At 38.8% G+C, this 16,186-nt stretch overlaps 1 protein-coding gene across 19 annotated transcripts in view; it reads right to left on the bottom strand.

The window, feature by feature from the left end:
• Positions 1-5,971, bottom strand: part of CEP83 (centrosomal protein 83) — a 165,818-nt gene extending 159,847 nt beyond the window's left edge. For all 19 annotated transcript variants that reach the window (XR_010135669.1, XR_010135667.1, XR_010135666.1 and 16 more), the window contains exon 1: positions 1,524-5,971. The gene's annotated coding sequence lies outside the window, so the exon portion shown is untranslated. The remainder of the gene's footprint in view (positions 1-1,523) is intronic.
• Between the last annotated feature and the right edge of the window lie 10,215 nt (positions 5,972-16,186).

Genomic DNA, 16,186 nt, shown 5'->3' on the forward strand with positions numbered 1-16,186 from the left:
AATACAAAAATTAGCAGGGCATGGTAGCATGCACCTGTAACCCCAGCTACTCGGGAGGCTGAGATGAGAGAATCGCTTGAAATTGGGAGGCGGAAGTTGCAGTGAGCTGAGATCCCACCATTGCACTCCAGCCTGAGCGACAAGAATGAAACTCTGTCTCAAAGAAAGGAAAAAAAAAAAGAAAACTACCTGTGAATAATCAGTGTTTCATTCTCCCAGTGCTGCATGGAATTCTAAATTGTATTTCACTATTATTTGAGAATGTTCTAAATACAGTCTGCACACTTCATCTGATCTGGAAAGAAAACACTAAAAGTAAGGGGAATACCCAGCATACTCTGTCCTAAACAACCAAAGGACAACTCAAAACCATTTGCAACTCTCAGGAGAGTCCTGTGTGACGCTTGTAATTTAAAGCATTCTGGCCTGGTGCAGTGGCTCACACCTGTAATCCCAGCACTTTGGGAGGCCGAGGTGGGCGGATCACCTGAGGTTGGGAGTTCGAGACCAGGCTGGCCAACATGGTGAAACCCCATCTCTACTAAAATACAAAAATTAGCCGGGCATGGTGGCACGCGCCTGTAATCCCAGCTACTCAGGAGGCTGAGGCAGGAGAATCACCTGAACCCAGGAGGCGGAGGTTGCAGTGAGCCGAGATCGCGCTACTGCACTCCAGCCTGGGCGACAAAGTGAGACTCAGTCATAAATAAATAAATAAAGCATTCTAACAATTCTGAACAAACTGAGTTTGAAATCAAACCTCAATACAAAAGGTGAGTATTAATTCTAACCACTTACAGGCTAAACTCATAAATATGGTTAATTCTGAATCCAGGTAACTGTAGGATAGATACCTTTAATTGTGTTTTAGTTAAATGTCAGACTTGTTTACAGAGATGTTGCTTGGTAACAGAAGCACTGCTTTAACAACCTACTCTGTTTTAGAGCTGCTTAAAGTCTGAACAGATTATGAAGTATATACCATATACACGAAATTCAGACAAGTCTCTCCTTATCCTAGACATCTGTAAGATTTGAAAGAGCTTCCTCATTTCAACTAACTAAAGGCTTTAAAAATACTTAGCAGTGGATATTTTTAAGAGCAAAATGCCCATTGATTATGGTCAAAAGTTGGACACTGACGATTTACCAAAGTATTTAAACCCAGCATATGCTAACATATTTTAGGTGTTATCTCAGTAATGACAGTCGACATCACTGTTTATTCAAATTGTCTTCAAAGCCAAGGAAAATGGTAGCATAGCTTTTTCATCGTAAATTAAGCTGGAGGTGCTTAAACGTTTGGCCAATTACCAAACTGGCTACACAACCACCAAGCCAGCGTGCATCCAAAAGCTCCATAAAGAGTTTCACGTGTGTCTCTCTGCCTACTTTTCTAGCACGAGCTTCCACTACTTTACCAGGAAAATAAAAAACAAGATTCAAGGGCAGTTTGTGGAGGGACAAAATGAGTATTCCAAAATACAAACACGATGCCGTCCCCAGAAAGAGAGGTTACATACCAGACGCACGCATGCTCCTTGCAACCCGCACACGGAAAACTTAAGTGACCTCAGTTCTGGCCGCGCTCGCCACCGGGGACACCTCCACAGCTCCAACCACCGGCACCCACTCAACTCCGCTTACGGAGGCATTGGGACTAAGGGTTACGGTCCTACAGCGGGGTGTCGGCCCAGCCCGCCACGCTCTTCAGCTCGCGGCGCAAGCTGAAGAGGAAGAGGGCCGAGCGGACCCCTCGGGCTCCCGTCCCTATGGAAATGTGAAGTATCCCGGGAGAGGTCCGAGGGCGGCGGCGGCGGCGGCGGCGGCGAAAAGCCCCACTCCTCCGCGTGGACCGGGATCCTCAGGGGTGCGGCGCCACCCCCCGTGCTGACGTCTGGCCCAGAAACCGCCTCATCGCACCGCCCCTCCAGCCTGAAGGAAAGGGCTCTATCCCTTGGCCCGGCGGCGCGCGAAGCAGGAAGTCCCACCCCCCACGCCGACGTCACCCACGCCACGGACGCCGGTTGCTGCCGGAGCCGTTAGAGGGAGGAGACAAACGAACCGAGGTGGTAGCGGCCACGGGTGACAGCGGCAGCGGCGGGGCCGGGCCGCGCTCCCGAAGGCGTTCCTGGAGGGCCCTGGGATGGACTCAGAGATCCCCAGAGCCCCAGGGGACGGAAAATCTAGCCCCGGGCACTTGCCTTGGAGTCTGAGTGACGCGCGTCGTTGGAGCGCGAAGCCGGTCTCCCTAGCCTCCGCCCGACACAGCGTCTCTAGGGGTTTTCCTCCTTTTCGCGCCTCTCCTTCCCTCTTCCCCACACCATTTGAAAGCCTCAAATGGTAGTCCTGCCGCCACCTCTCTCCCTTCGCCAGCCTGCCATCGTCCCCATGGGTGCAGATATGCGCTCCCGAAGCCGCCTGCCTGCTGCGTCCGCCCTGGGCATCAGCCCACGAGTGGGGAGTCGGCTCAGCTTGCCACGAGGGAACCTCGGGTTAGGACCAATCGCCCGGGAGAGAGCCCTCCTCGCCCCCGCACCTCCTGCTCCAAGTCTCTTGTCCTGGTTATCCCAAGTTCAGGGCCCACCTGGGGTCACATGGGGAACTACTTGTCTTAAGGCTGTAAACAGTAGTTGGAAGAGGAGGTGCTAGCTTTTGAGAACTTCCATAATCATCCAAAGGCTGAAACAAAGTAGGCGGTCAGCCTTTCAAAATACGTGTTGGAAGAAACAGACACCTTCCCATCCCCAGCGTTTGTTCAGTGCTTTGGTTGGGCTTTGATTCTCACTGCTTTGTGAAGTACAGCTTATTTTTACCCCCAAGATTATGATTTTCAGGCTGTAGTTATTATTAGGCAACTGAGAGGTGATTTTGTTGTTGTTGAAATGAGGGAAAACGGGCCATTAGAAAGGACCGTGTCTCTAGAGGAGGGAAAAAAAGGACAGCGAGTTGGTGGTAATGGAATGTTGCTGGATGGATTACATAGATGAGACATGGGAGATTAAAGAATCCAGAAATTCCCATGTAGCTCACATTTGCTGAGCATTTGTGTGTCAAGTACTGGAGTACTTTTTCAGGTTATCTTATTTAACTCTAACATTTCTGTAAGGTAGGTGCAATTGTTATCTCCATTTTACAGAGTTGCCCAAAACCATTACTTTTAAACGCTGGAGCCAGACAACTCCAGAAATCTCTGTGGTAGCCAGTAAACTATACATTACAAATTATTGGTCAGTAGGAAAAAGATCATTCGGGAAATGGCGGTGGCTCACGCCTGTAATCCCACCACGCTGGGAGGCCAAGGCAGGTGGATCACCTGAGGTCAGGAGTTCAAGATGACCCTGGCCAACATGGTGAAACCCCATCTATTAAAAATACAAAAAGCCAAGAAAAACAAATATTCAATTAACAAACGGAAAGTTGTCGCACTTCCAAACAGTTGTTTTTTGTCTATCATTGTTGATAGGGGTGTGGGATACAATTACTGTCAGGCATTTTTGGTGTGAAGGTGAAATTGGTACAACCCTATTTACCAAAATTTAACATATGCATTAGGCTTTGCCCCACAGCTGTCTCATTTCCGAGGCATATACCCTAAGGAAAATAAGAGATTCATAAGGATACTATTTGCCACCTTTTTTAAAAATAATGCTTCTAGAAACAAGTGTCCATCACTAGGACACTAGTTAAGAAAATATGATTGGTACATGCAATGGAATACTCTTGACCCATTAAAAACTGATGTAAAGTTCTTTATTTGCATTAAAATATGTCCAAAAAATATAGTTTCCCCTCAGGAAAAAAAAAAAAAAAAGCAGAATATAGTTTAGCAAGTACAGTGCTGTCCTAATGTGAATATATGTGTGTACATATGTTAATATAAGTGTACAAAAATATCTGGAAGAAGGTCAGTCAAAATACAAGTGGTTTACATTTTGTCTTTTGGACTTTTTATCTTGTTGTTTTTTGTAATTTATTATTTTACAAAACAAAGTTGTGTTTTATTTTTTAATTAAAGCTGTGCCAGTGAAAAGGGAGCCAGTTGACTCTTGACCTTCACAAGTAGGTAATCATGATGAAGTAACTATGTCTGGGGATCTGAGTCTCAGCTTTTTTGTGTCTATAAATTTGATTATATTCATTTACCTATAGTTGGACAAGCTAACCTACTACCTGGACATCATAGTTTTGACTCCCCAAATTGGACTGGGTATCCATTCTGTGTGTTCTCTGTGTGCCTGTCATGGTATTTGTCACACTGTACTGTAATTCCTTCTGTGTCAGTAGATTGTTTGCTCCTGCCGTACATATACACATGCACATACATCCTTTTTCTGCTATATGTTACACATTTCTTTTGATTTATTATTTGTCATCTACATTTGTATACAGAAGTTTTAATTTGCATTAGCCAAAATGCTAATGAAATCACATAGATATTAAAGGGATACTTGGAACAACTTAATGCCAGTAAATTCAGTAACTTAAGCAAAATGGACAAATTCCTAAAAAAAAAAAAAAAATACAAATTACCAAAAGTGACACAAGAAGGAAAAGAAAATCTAAATGTTTCAATGTCTATTAAAAAAACTGAATTTATAAGCAAAACACTTTCCACAAAGAAAACTCCAGGCAGATGACTGCACCAGTGAATTTTATCAGACATTTAAGGGAGACAAAGTACCAATCCTACACCATTTCAGGAAACAGAACAGAGAGAAATACTTCTATACTCATGTTATGAGGCAAGCATAATCATGCCAAATTTTTTTTCCTGATACCAAAATTTGACATTTTGCAAGAAAATTATAGACCGATAGTCCTCATGAATAAATATATATATAAATTCTTAAGTATTAGCAGATTGAAACTTGCAATATAGAGGATTACATACCATGACCAAGGAGAGTGAACTTAACATTGAAAAATCAGTGTAATTCATCACATTAACAGAACAAAAGAGAAAAAAAAATTGTTTCAATAAATGCAGAAAAAGGATTCGATGAAATTCAACGCCCATTAATGTTTTTTTTTTAAAAAAAAAACCAACTCTAAGCAGCCTAGGAATAGAAGGGAATTTCCTCAATGATTTGAAAAACTTAATGGTGAAATATTAAATCCTTTTCTCCTAAGATCAGGAATAACAAATGTAAGACAAGAATTTTCTGCTCTCACTGCTTCTATTTAGGAAATTGGAGGCTCTAATCAATGCAAAAAAGCAGTAAGAAAAAGCGTAAAGATTGGGAAGACTCAGATATCCTGATTTCAGAACTTGCTATGAAGCTACAGTAATCAAGATAGTACTATACTCATATAAAGATAGTACAGATCAATGGAATATAATTGAGTCCAGAAATAAAGCCTTATATTTATGGTCAGATGACTTTCAGCAAAACACCAATACAACTCAATTGGAGAAAGAGTAGTCTTTTCAACAAATGGAACTGGTAAAACTGGATAGCCACATGAGGAAAAAAATTAAATCGGAACTCTACCTCACACCATTTATGACTATTAAGATGAATCAAAGATCTGAACACAAGAGCTAAAATTATAAAACTCTTAGAAAAAATATAACTAAATCCTTATCACCTTGAATTAGGCAGTGGCTTCTTTGATGTGACAAAAAGCACAACCAAGGGAAAAAATGAATGCATTAAAATTAAAACATCAAAATCAAAACCTTTATGCTTCAGGCTGGGTGCCATGGCTCATGCCTGTAATCCCAGCACTTTGGGAGGCCAAGGCAGGCGGATCACCTGAAGTCAGGAGTTCAAGACCAGCCTGGTCAACATGGCGAAACCCCATCTCTACTAAAAATACAAAAATTAGCCAGATATAATGGTGTGCACCTGTGATCCCAGCTACTCGGGAGGCTGAGGCAGGAGAATTGCTTGAACCCAGGAGGCAGAAGTTGCAGTGAGCCAAGATTGCGCCACTGTCCTCCAGCCTGGGTGACAGAGCAAGACTCCATCTCAAAAAAAAAAAAAAAAAAATGCTTCAAAGAACAATATCAAGAAAGTGAAAAGATAACCCACAGAATGGGAGAAAATATTTTGAAAATCATATATCTGGTAAGGGTGCACTGTTCAGAATATAAAGAACTCATAATTCAATAATAAGAATCCAATTTAAAAATGGACAAAGGATTTCAATAAACATTTCTTCAAAGAAGATATACAAATGGCCATAAGCACATGAAAAGATGCTCAATGTAATTAGTCATTAGGGAAATACACATCAAAACCAGGTGATACCACTTCACTAGGATGGCTGTAATTTTTTTTAAAGAATGGACAAGAACAAGTGTTAGGACATGGAGAAATTGGAACCCTCATACTCTGGTGATGGGATTGTAAAATGTTGCCACTACTTTGGGAATAGTTTGGCAGTTCCTCAAGAGGTTAAACATAAGTTTACCATACGACCCAGCAATTTCACTCTTAGATATATACCTGTGTAAATTGGAAAATACGTTCACTCAAAAACTTGTACACAAATGTTCATAGCAACATTATTCATAATGACCAAAAGTAGAAACAACACAAATGCCCATCAACTGGTGAATGAATGAACAGACTATGGTGTATCCATACAATGGAATACTATTCAGCCATTAAAAGGAATGAAGTACTGATTCATGCTACAAATTGATGAACCTTAAACACATTATATGCTAAGTGAAAGCCACATATTATATAATTCCATTTATATGATATGTCAATAATGGGCAAATCCATAGGGAAAGAAAACAGATTAATAGGGGCTGGGGACTGGGACAGTGGAGATTGACTGCTAGTAAGTATGGAGTTTATACTTGGAATGATGAAGATACCCTGAAGTAAAATAGTGATGATGGTTGTACAACTTTGTGAATATGCTAAAAATCACCAAATTATATGCCTTAAAAGTGAATTTTATGGCATGTGAATCAAATCTCAATTTTTAAAATGGGAAGAAATAAGTACAGTAGTTCCCCCTTATCTGCTGGGGATACATTCCAAGACCCCCAGTGGAAACCTGAAACGATGGATTGTGCCAAACTCTATATACACTCTATTTTTTTTTCTATGTATACATACCTATGATAAAGTTTAATTTATAAATTAGGCACAGTAAGAGACTAACAACAATAATGAAATAGAACAATTATAACAATATGCTGTAATAAAAGGTATGTGACTGGTCTCCCAAGATACTGTACTATTCTTGCAATGATGTGAGATGATAAAATACCTACATGACAAGAGGAAGTAAAGTGAATGAGGTAGGCATTGTGACGTAGTTTTAGGCTACTATGGACCTTGAACACAAGTATCGTAATAATGATGATCTTATAAGCAAGTTGGCTACTAAGTGACTAACAGGTGGGTAGCATATACGGCATGGATATACTAGACAAAGAGATGATTCCAGGCACGATGGAACAGAGTAGCATGAGATTTCATCACGCTACTCAGGACAGCATGCAATTTAAAACATGAATTATTTCTAGAATTTTCCATTTAGTATTTTTGGACCAAGATTGACCACAGGTAACTGAAACCACAGAAACCGAAACTGCAGGTAAGGGGAGACTATTGTAAAATTATATTCACAGACAATATGATTGTATGCATACAAAACCCTATGGAATATATAAAAAAAGTAAGAGAGGCCAGGTGTGGGGCGCGGTGGCTCACACCTGTAATCCCAGCATTTTGGGAGGCCGAGGCGGGCAGATCACCTGAAGTCGGGAGTTTGAGACCAGCCTGACCAACATGGAGAAACCCTGTCTCTACTAAAGTTACAGAAAATTAGCCGGGCATGGTGGTGCATGCCTGTAATCCCAGCTACTTGGGAGGCTGAGGCAGAAGAATCGCTTGAACTCGGGAGGTGGAGGTTGCAGTGAGCCAAGATCATGCCATTGCACTCCAGCTTGGGCAACAAGAGCAAAACTCTGTCTAAAAAAAAAAAAAAAAAAAAAAAAAGGTACAAGAAATAGTAACTTCATTTAACAAGTGATAAGATACATGCTCAGTATAGCAAAAATCAATTCTATATACTAGCAATAGAAAGTGGAATTGTAAACAATACCATTTATAATGTATCCAGAAACATCTGAAACCTTGGAATAAACTTAACACAAGATGTGCAAGATCTCTGTACTGAAAAACAATAAAATGAGTCCAGGTGCAGTGGGTCATGCCTATAATTCCAGCACTTTGGGAGGCTGAGGCAGGTGGACTGATTGAGGTCAGGAGTTTGAGACAGCCTGGCCAACATGGCAAAACCCCGTCTGTACTAAAAATACAAAAATTAACCGAGTGTGGTGGTGTGCGCCTGTGATCCCAGCTACTCTGGAGGCTGAGGCACAAGAATCACTTGAACCCAGGAGGTGGAGGCTGCAGTGAGCTGAGATCGTGCAACTGCACTCCAGCCTGGGTGACAGAGTAAGACCCTGTCTCAAAAAAAAAAGAGCAAACACAAAACATGGATAGAAGATAATTAAAGAAGACTTAAATAATAGAGAAATATTTTATATTCATGGATGGGAACACTCAGTAATATTATCCTGTCTATTCTTCCTAAATTGATTTGTAGATTTTCCATATCAGAATTCCAGCAGGTTAAGGAATAAAAAAGTATGCATTGAGTACAGTGTATACTACTAGGTTGATGGTTGCACCAAAATCTAATAAATCACCACTAAAGAACTTATCCATGTAACCAAAACCACCTTTTCCCAAAAACTATTGAAATAAAAATACAAAATTATCTCACAAAAAAAAAAATCCAGCAGGCTTTTTTTTTTTGAGGACAAAATCCAAAATTTATGTGAAAAAATGAAGGATCTAGAATAGCCAAAATAATCTTTAAAAAGAACAAAGTTGGAAGACATACTACCTGATTTCAAGCCTTTTATAAAGTTATAGTAATCAAGACTGTTATTTCTATAAGGATAAACTAGTAGTTAAATAGAACAGATTAAAGTCTAAAAATAGATCTATACATATAAAGTCATTTCATTTTTGACCAAGGCATCAAAGCAATTCAATAAGAAAAAAAATTGATTAATATTACTAAAACAACTGGATAACTATTTAGGGAAAATAAAAAGAACTTCAACCTTTCATCTCCATACACAGAAATTCAAGATGCCTCCTAGGCCTAACATAAAACCAACATCCATAAAACTTCTAAAAGAAAACAGAAGAATCTCTTAATAACCTTGGAGTAGGCAGATATTTATTGCATGAGACATAAAAAACACTAACCATAAAAAGAAAAAAATTGAAAGACTGGAGTTTATTGAAATACTTGCTCTTCAAAGTTACCATTAAGCTACAGACTGGGAAATATTCACTACATATGTATCTGGCAAAGGACTTCTACAAGCTAACAATAAAAATAGTTATTAACAATAACTCATTTAAGCTAATAGCAAAGACATGAACATTCCCTTCATGAAAGATATACAAATGGTTAATAAATACATTTAAAAGTTCCTGAATATCTGTCACAGATGATAAGATCTTGAAGAAAATCCTAAAGATTTCACAAAACAGAACTAATGAATGAATTCAGAAAGTAGCAGGATACAAAGTCAACACAAAAATCAGCTCTTACTATTTATACACTAACAACAATCTGAAAAGAAAATTCCAAAAGTATCATTTTGATGTATGATAACATCAGAAAGAATAAAATGCTTAGGAATTAACCAAGGAGGTGAAAGACTTACACATGCAAGCTACAAAACATTACAAAAGAAATTAAAGAAGATATAAATAAATGGAAACACATCTATGCTCATGGATTGGAGCAGTATTAAAATGTCAATACTGTATGAAACGATCAACACATTATGCAATCCTTATTAAAATCCCAATGACAATTTTTGCAGAAATGGAAAAATCATCCTAAAATTCATATGGAATCTCAAGGGAACTGAAATAGTCAAAACAATCTTGAAAAAAGAACAAGGCTCAAGTACTCACACTTTCTGATTTCAAAACTCACTACAAAGCTATAGTAATTAAAACAGTGTAGTATTGGTGTAAAGACAGACATAGACCAATGAAATAGAATGGAGAGCCTAGAAATAAACTCCCTCGTTTTTGATAAGAGTGCCAAGACCATTCAATGGGGAAAGGATAGTCTTTTCAACAAATAGTGCTGGGAAAACCAGACCCAGAATGAAGTTGAACCCTTACCCAACACCATATACAAAAATTAACTCAAAATGGATAAAAGACATAAACATAAGACTTAAAACTATAAAACTCTTAGAAGAAAACACAGAACAAAAGCTTCATAGCATTGGATTTCACATTGATTTCCTGGATATTAAACCAAAGGCCTAGGCAACAAAAGAAAAAATAGACAAATTTCACTTTATGAAAATTTTAAAATTTTGTATATCAGATGACACTATCAACAGAGTAAAAAGGCAAACCACAGAATAGGAGAAAATATTTTCAAGTCATATCTGATAAGTGATTGATATTCAGAATATATAGAGAACTCCTAACAAAGAATACAACTTTAAAATGGGCAAAGAAGGCCAGGCATGGTGGCTGATGCCTGTAATCCCAGCACTTTGGGAAACCGAGGGGGGCAGATCAGTTGAACTCAAGAGTTCAAGGCCAGCCTGGACAATATGGTAAAACCCCATCTCTACCAAAAATACAAAAAATTAGCCAGGCATGGTGGTGCGTGCCTATAATCCCAGCTACTCAGGAGGCTGAGATGGGAGGATCACTTGAGCCTAGGAGGCAGAGGCTGCAGTGAGCCAAGATCACACCACTGCACTCCACCCTAGGTGACAGAGCAAGACTCCATCTCTAAAGAAATAAATAGATGGCAAGGGACACGAATAGACATTTCTCCAAAGAAAATATACAAATGGCCAATAAGCATATGAAAAGATGCCCAATTTAACTAATCATTAGGATGCAAATCAAAAGTATAATGAGACACCACCTCACACCCATTAGGGTGGCTACTATTTAAAAAAAAATTAGCGAGGATGTGGAAAAATTGGAATCCTTGTGCACTGTTGATGGGAATTAAAATGGTAGTGCCATTACAGAAAACAGTATGGAGGCTCCTCAAAAAATTAAAAATAGAGTTACATAATCTAGCAATTCCATTTATGGGTATATACCTAAAATAATTGAAAATACGTCTCTCCATACTCAGAAATGGAGCTAGAAAAAAAAATAGGTCTCAAAAAGAGATTTGCACACCCATGTTCACAGCCAGCATTATTCACAATAGCTAAAATGTGGAAACATCACAAGTCTCCATCCACAGATAAATGAATGAGCAATATAGTATATACATACAATAGAAGAGTGGTCCCCACCTTTTTGGCACCAGTTTCGTGGAAGACAATTTTTCCACAGATTGATGGGTTGGGGAGTGGTTTCAGGATGATTCAGGTGCATTACATTTGTGTATTTTATTTCTATTATTATTACATTGTAATATGAAACAATTACACAACTCACCATAATGTAGAATCAGTGGGAGCCCTGAGCTTGTTTTCCTGCAACTAGATGGTCCCATCTGGGGGTGATGGAAGACAGTGACAGATCATGATTCTCATAAGGAGCATACAACCTCGATCCCTCACATGCACAGTTCACAACAGGGTTCGCACTCCTATGAGAATCTAATACCGCCACTGATCTGACAGGACGCAGAGCTCAGGCGGTAATGTGAGCGATGGGGAATGGCTGTAAATACAAATGAAGCTTTGCTTGCTCACCTGTCGCTCCCTGCTTTGCAGCCCAGTTCCTAACAGGCCATGGAATGATACTGGTCCATATTATTCCACTTATCTGAGGTACTTAAAGGAGTCAAAATTACAGAGACAGTAGAATGGTGTTTGCCAGGGGCTGATGGGGTGGGGGATCTGGGGAGTTACTGCTTAATGGGTATAGTTTCAGTTTTACAAGATAAAGAGAATTCTGGAGATAGATGCTGGTGATGGTTGCACAACATTTATGAATGTACAGTATTTAATACCATGGAACTGTACACTACAAAATGGTTTTTATGTTATGTGTATTTTAACACAATAAAAAAATGGAGGAAGTACTTAATATCTTTGATCATCAAGGGAATGAAAATTTAATCTACAGAGGATTTCATTTCACAGACATTCCAAGGTGCTGAAATAAAGTGTAGTAGCCCAAACATTAACAAAGATGTGAAACAGCTGGAACTTACACATTGCTGATGTGAGTGTAAAATACTTTGGAAAAGTACTTGGCAATTTCTTTTCATTGTACTTTCATCTACCTTATTCATGGCTCATCAATTTCACTTAGTTACCCAAGAGACATGAAAATGCAAGTTCACAAGAAAACTTACACAAAGAATGTTTAGAGCAACCTTATTCATAATAACCAAAAACTAATAACCTAAATGTATATCAATAGGAAAACAGATACAATTTAAAAATGATATATATTCTTACAATGGAATACAACTCAGCAATAAAAAGGAACAAACTGCTGGTATACCTGACAACATGAGTAAGTCTCACAAAAATTTTGATAAACAGAAGAAGCCAGGCACAACAGAATACAAACCGTATTGTTCTATTTGTATGAAATCCAAGAAAGACAATCTAGTTTTAGAAATTTCTAAGTGGTTATAGGGGACAGTGATTGAAAGGAGTCCAAGGGAACTTTCTAAGATGATAGATTATATTTTGTTTCAGGTGGTAATTACACAGGATATACAGTTGGCAAAATTCATCAAATTGAGTAAGATATGTGTATTTTATTCTGTTAATTATACCACCATAAAACATATTTTAAAGTGCTAATAGAAATACTTTTCTATTCACTGAAATACTAATGTTTGCTAGCAAGAGAACTCTCTTCCTTATATCAAGATAACCCAAGAAATCAGACTAGTAATCAGAAAGTTGGTGCACTCATACTCAGAGCAAGGGAAAGGTCCTAGGGATAAATCCAAATTGCAGAAAAATTTAATCACCTCTCAAACAATAACAAATGGGTTACTCTACTATGGCAGATAAATGAAATAAATAATTGCTATGAATTAAGGACTTCAATATTGTGAAGCTAACAAAATTTGTATTACAGGTAAATGCAATAATAGGGTTTTTAGGAACCCAATAAGGAAATTATCATACAAGTTTAATTTTAATTTTTTATTTCACTGTACTTCAATGGATACAAACAAGTTTCAGGGTTTTTTGTTTGTTTGTTTTTTGAGACAGAGCCTCGCTCTGTTGCCCAGGCTGGAGTGCAGTGGTGTGATCTCGGCTCACTACAACCTCTGCCTCCGGAGTTCAAGCGATTCTCCTGCCTCAGCATCCCCCGTAGCTGGGATTACAGGCACGCACCACCACACCCAGCAATTTTTTTTGTATTTTTAGTAGAGATGAGGTTTCACCATGTTGGCCAGGCTGGTCTCAATCACTTGACCTCGTGATCCATCCGCCTCGGCCTCCCAAAGTAAGTTTAAGCTTTAAATGAAAAAAAGTATCGACATTTGGAGTATTTGTGCAAGAAACAGAATGCTTTGGGATAAGGAATTCTTATAAACGGTAGGCATTCCAGTATTGCATTTCCTTTAATACTTTGTTGCCAGAGCCAGAAATAATGTAAGAAGAATAAGCTTGTATTTCACAATGTCAAGGAAAAAAAGTTATATGTCATATGGCTTGGTAGTAGACAAACCTATTTTTGTCTTAAAATTTCATATACCTTCTCCTTTAATTATCTCTTCTTTCCTCCTTTCCTTTTTCTTTTTCATCATTCTACTTTTATTTTCCTTCCTTCTCTTTCATCTTCTTTCTTTTTCTCTCCTTTTTTCTTCTTCTAGACCGTATTTCTTAGCCTTATTTTCATAATTGATCCCCTATGCCGCCATTTTAGACACCACTTTCCTAATTGCTCCTCCCACCCCCATGAAATCTGAAATCACAGATATACTGTATGTCTGTTTATGTACTGTGGCTCTTTGGAGGGCCACAGACCATTGTGATATCTAAGGTTTTTTGCCCCCTTGAGGGGTGATATCTCCCCATTAAAAATAACATGTTCCAACTAATGAGTTCTTTGAGGGGAAGGATCATGTCTTGTTTACCATTGAATGCCTTATGCTTAATATAATGCTTGGCACACAGTAGGCAATCAGTAAATAAATGTATTAGATGAATATTTATTGAATTAAAGTGAAAATAGTCTCTGCTATAAACTCATCAAACACTAAACAGCTAAAATTCTTGAATCTTTTTTAGACGATACTGTCCACTCCACAGTACCTCCACATTTGAAGATTGTCTCCTGAGACTATATCCATGTGACTTGATGGAAACTTGGAAAGCACCTTGATCACAAAAGTAATAAATTCAAAGCCAAGTCCAAGGGTGAGTTACTTATACAGATGGCTAATTTTATCTACCATATACTGATTTTTTTTCCTAGCATCACTTTCAGAAGGTGATCATTTCCTAAATTTTTCTCTGAATTGAGGCTTGCAGCCTCTTTGATACTTACAACTCACTATTCAAAACTTATCAGTTCCAGATGACGTGCAAGAATTGGATTAGGGAATGAGTAGAAGGTGACAGCACTATAGGAAAGGAGAAAATAAATAGAGGAAGTCATTAAACTTCTCTGTTCCTTAATTTTTCTTTATCTGTAAGACCTCTTCTAGCTCTAAAATTTGTGATCTTGATGTTTATTCTCTGAGTGAGTGGTTCTCAGTAGAAACATTTTATTAAAGAAATCAGTGGAGGGTGTCATTAGTTGCCTCAAGATTGGAAGGACAGTGCTGCCAGCCTTTGTGGGAGAGGCCAGGGATGCTAGACATCCTACTGTAAATGGGACTTTGGTCAGTTCAGCTCCACAGAGAAGCAGACACCAAGAGAGACATGGAAGAGATGGATTGGGGGAAATGGCTGTAGGGAAGAGGAAGCAGTTAGCAGGGAGAGTTTGAGACTGGGATGCAGATCTGACACCCATGTCAATGTCATGAGAAGAGGGAGGTGGATTCAGTAGGAACAGCCTTAGATTATAATAACAGCTCTAGGAATGTCTTGGTCACGCCAATAGGAAGCCACAGAGCAAAGACTGACCATTTGAGGGGGTTCCAATTTGACCAGATGTGGCCTGGCTCTATTACCCCTGCTGTGCTCGCCATTGAAGAAGTTTGGGTAGGGTAAGGCTAAACCATAAATGCCATGATGAATCTCCAAGGAATAATACTAGAAGACTGTCAGCTAGCTACAGTCCTCACAGCAGTTTCTCTCTCTCTCTCTCTCTCTCTCTCTCCATCTCTCTCTTTCTCTTTAAAGCAAAACAAAAATGATACTTTACTCAGATACTTTTGCTTGTAAAGCAAGAGAACAAGATGATATACATAAGTCATAACATGTCAAGACATGCCAAGGTGATGATTTTGATGTTTTCTTTATCTTTATCTTTTTCTTTTATCTTTTTTTAATCCAGGTTAAAGTTGGATACAAAATGAGACGTTTGGGGAGATAAGGCTTGGGAGTTGAGATCCTGCATGAAAAACAAGATGAATTAACTTCCCAGGCTGCATAAGTGTTCACATTTTGTATTGAATTATAGATTTGTTTCTTCTTTTGAGCTCAAAAACCATTTGGAAGCCTTAGGGAAACTTCATGGCATCTTTTCCATTTTGCTGGTGGTTGTCAGGAGGGATAGCACCAGACCTTAACAGAGGTGGCTTCACCTTGCCTAGAGTATCAATAATCTTATCACAGATTCACCCCTGTTCTTTCTCGTTTAGACTCTGAGGGTCCCACTTCATTGTCAATTTCATTTGCAGTCACAGGTTTAGCATAACAGCTAACCTTATTTTTAGTTGATGATCTGGAACCCTTCACCTGACTTACAGGCAAACTCTTGTGTATTTTTTGTTAGAAAATCTTCATATCACCATTAGCAAATGCTTTACTAGTTTGTTTACTTGGCCATTAGCTGCTTCTCAATAGGCTAGCTTGGGAGGCATTTTCTTGGCATTTTTGTTTTGCATCTTGAGTTTTGGAGGTGAATCACTGCCATTTTTAATGGATGCTGGAGGCATTTTGTCAAAGGATTTCTTTTTGGTTCCTTCATCTTTGCCATCTACTTCATCTTCATAAGTATTATTTCCTGACATTTCTGTAACTTTAGAAGCATTTTCA

The sequence above is a fragment of the Pongo abelii genome, chromosome 10 (genome assembly GCF_028885655.2).
Source record: "Pongo abelii isolate AG06213 chromosome 10, NHGRI_mPonAbe1-v2.0_pri, whole genome shotgun sequence".
NCBI classification, from domain to species: domain Eukaryota; kingdom Metazoa; phylum Chordata; class Mammalia; order Primates; family Hominidae; genus Pongo; species Pongo abelii.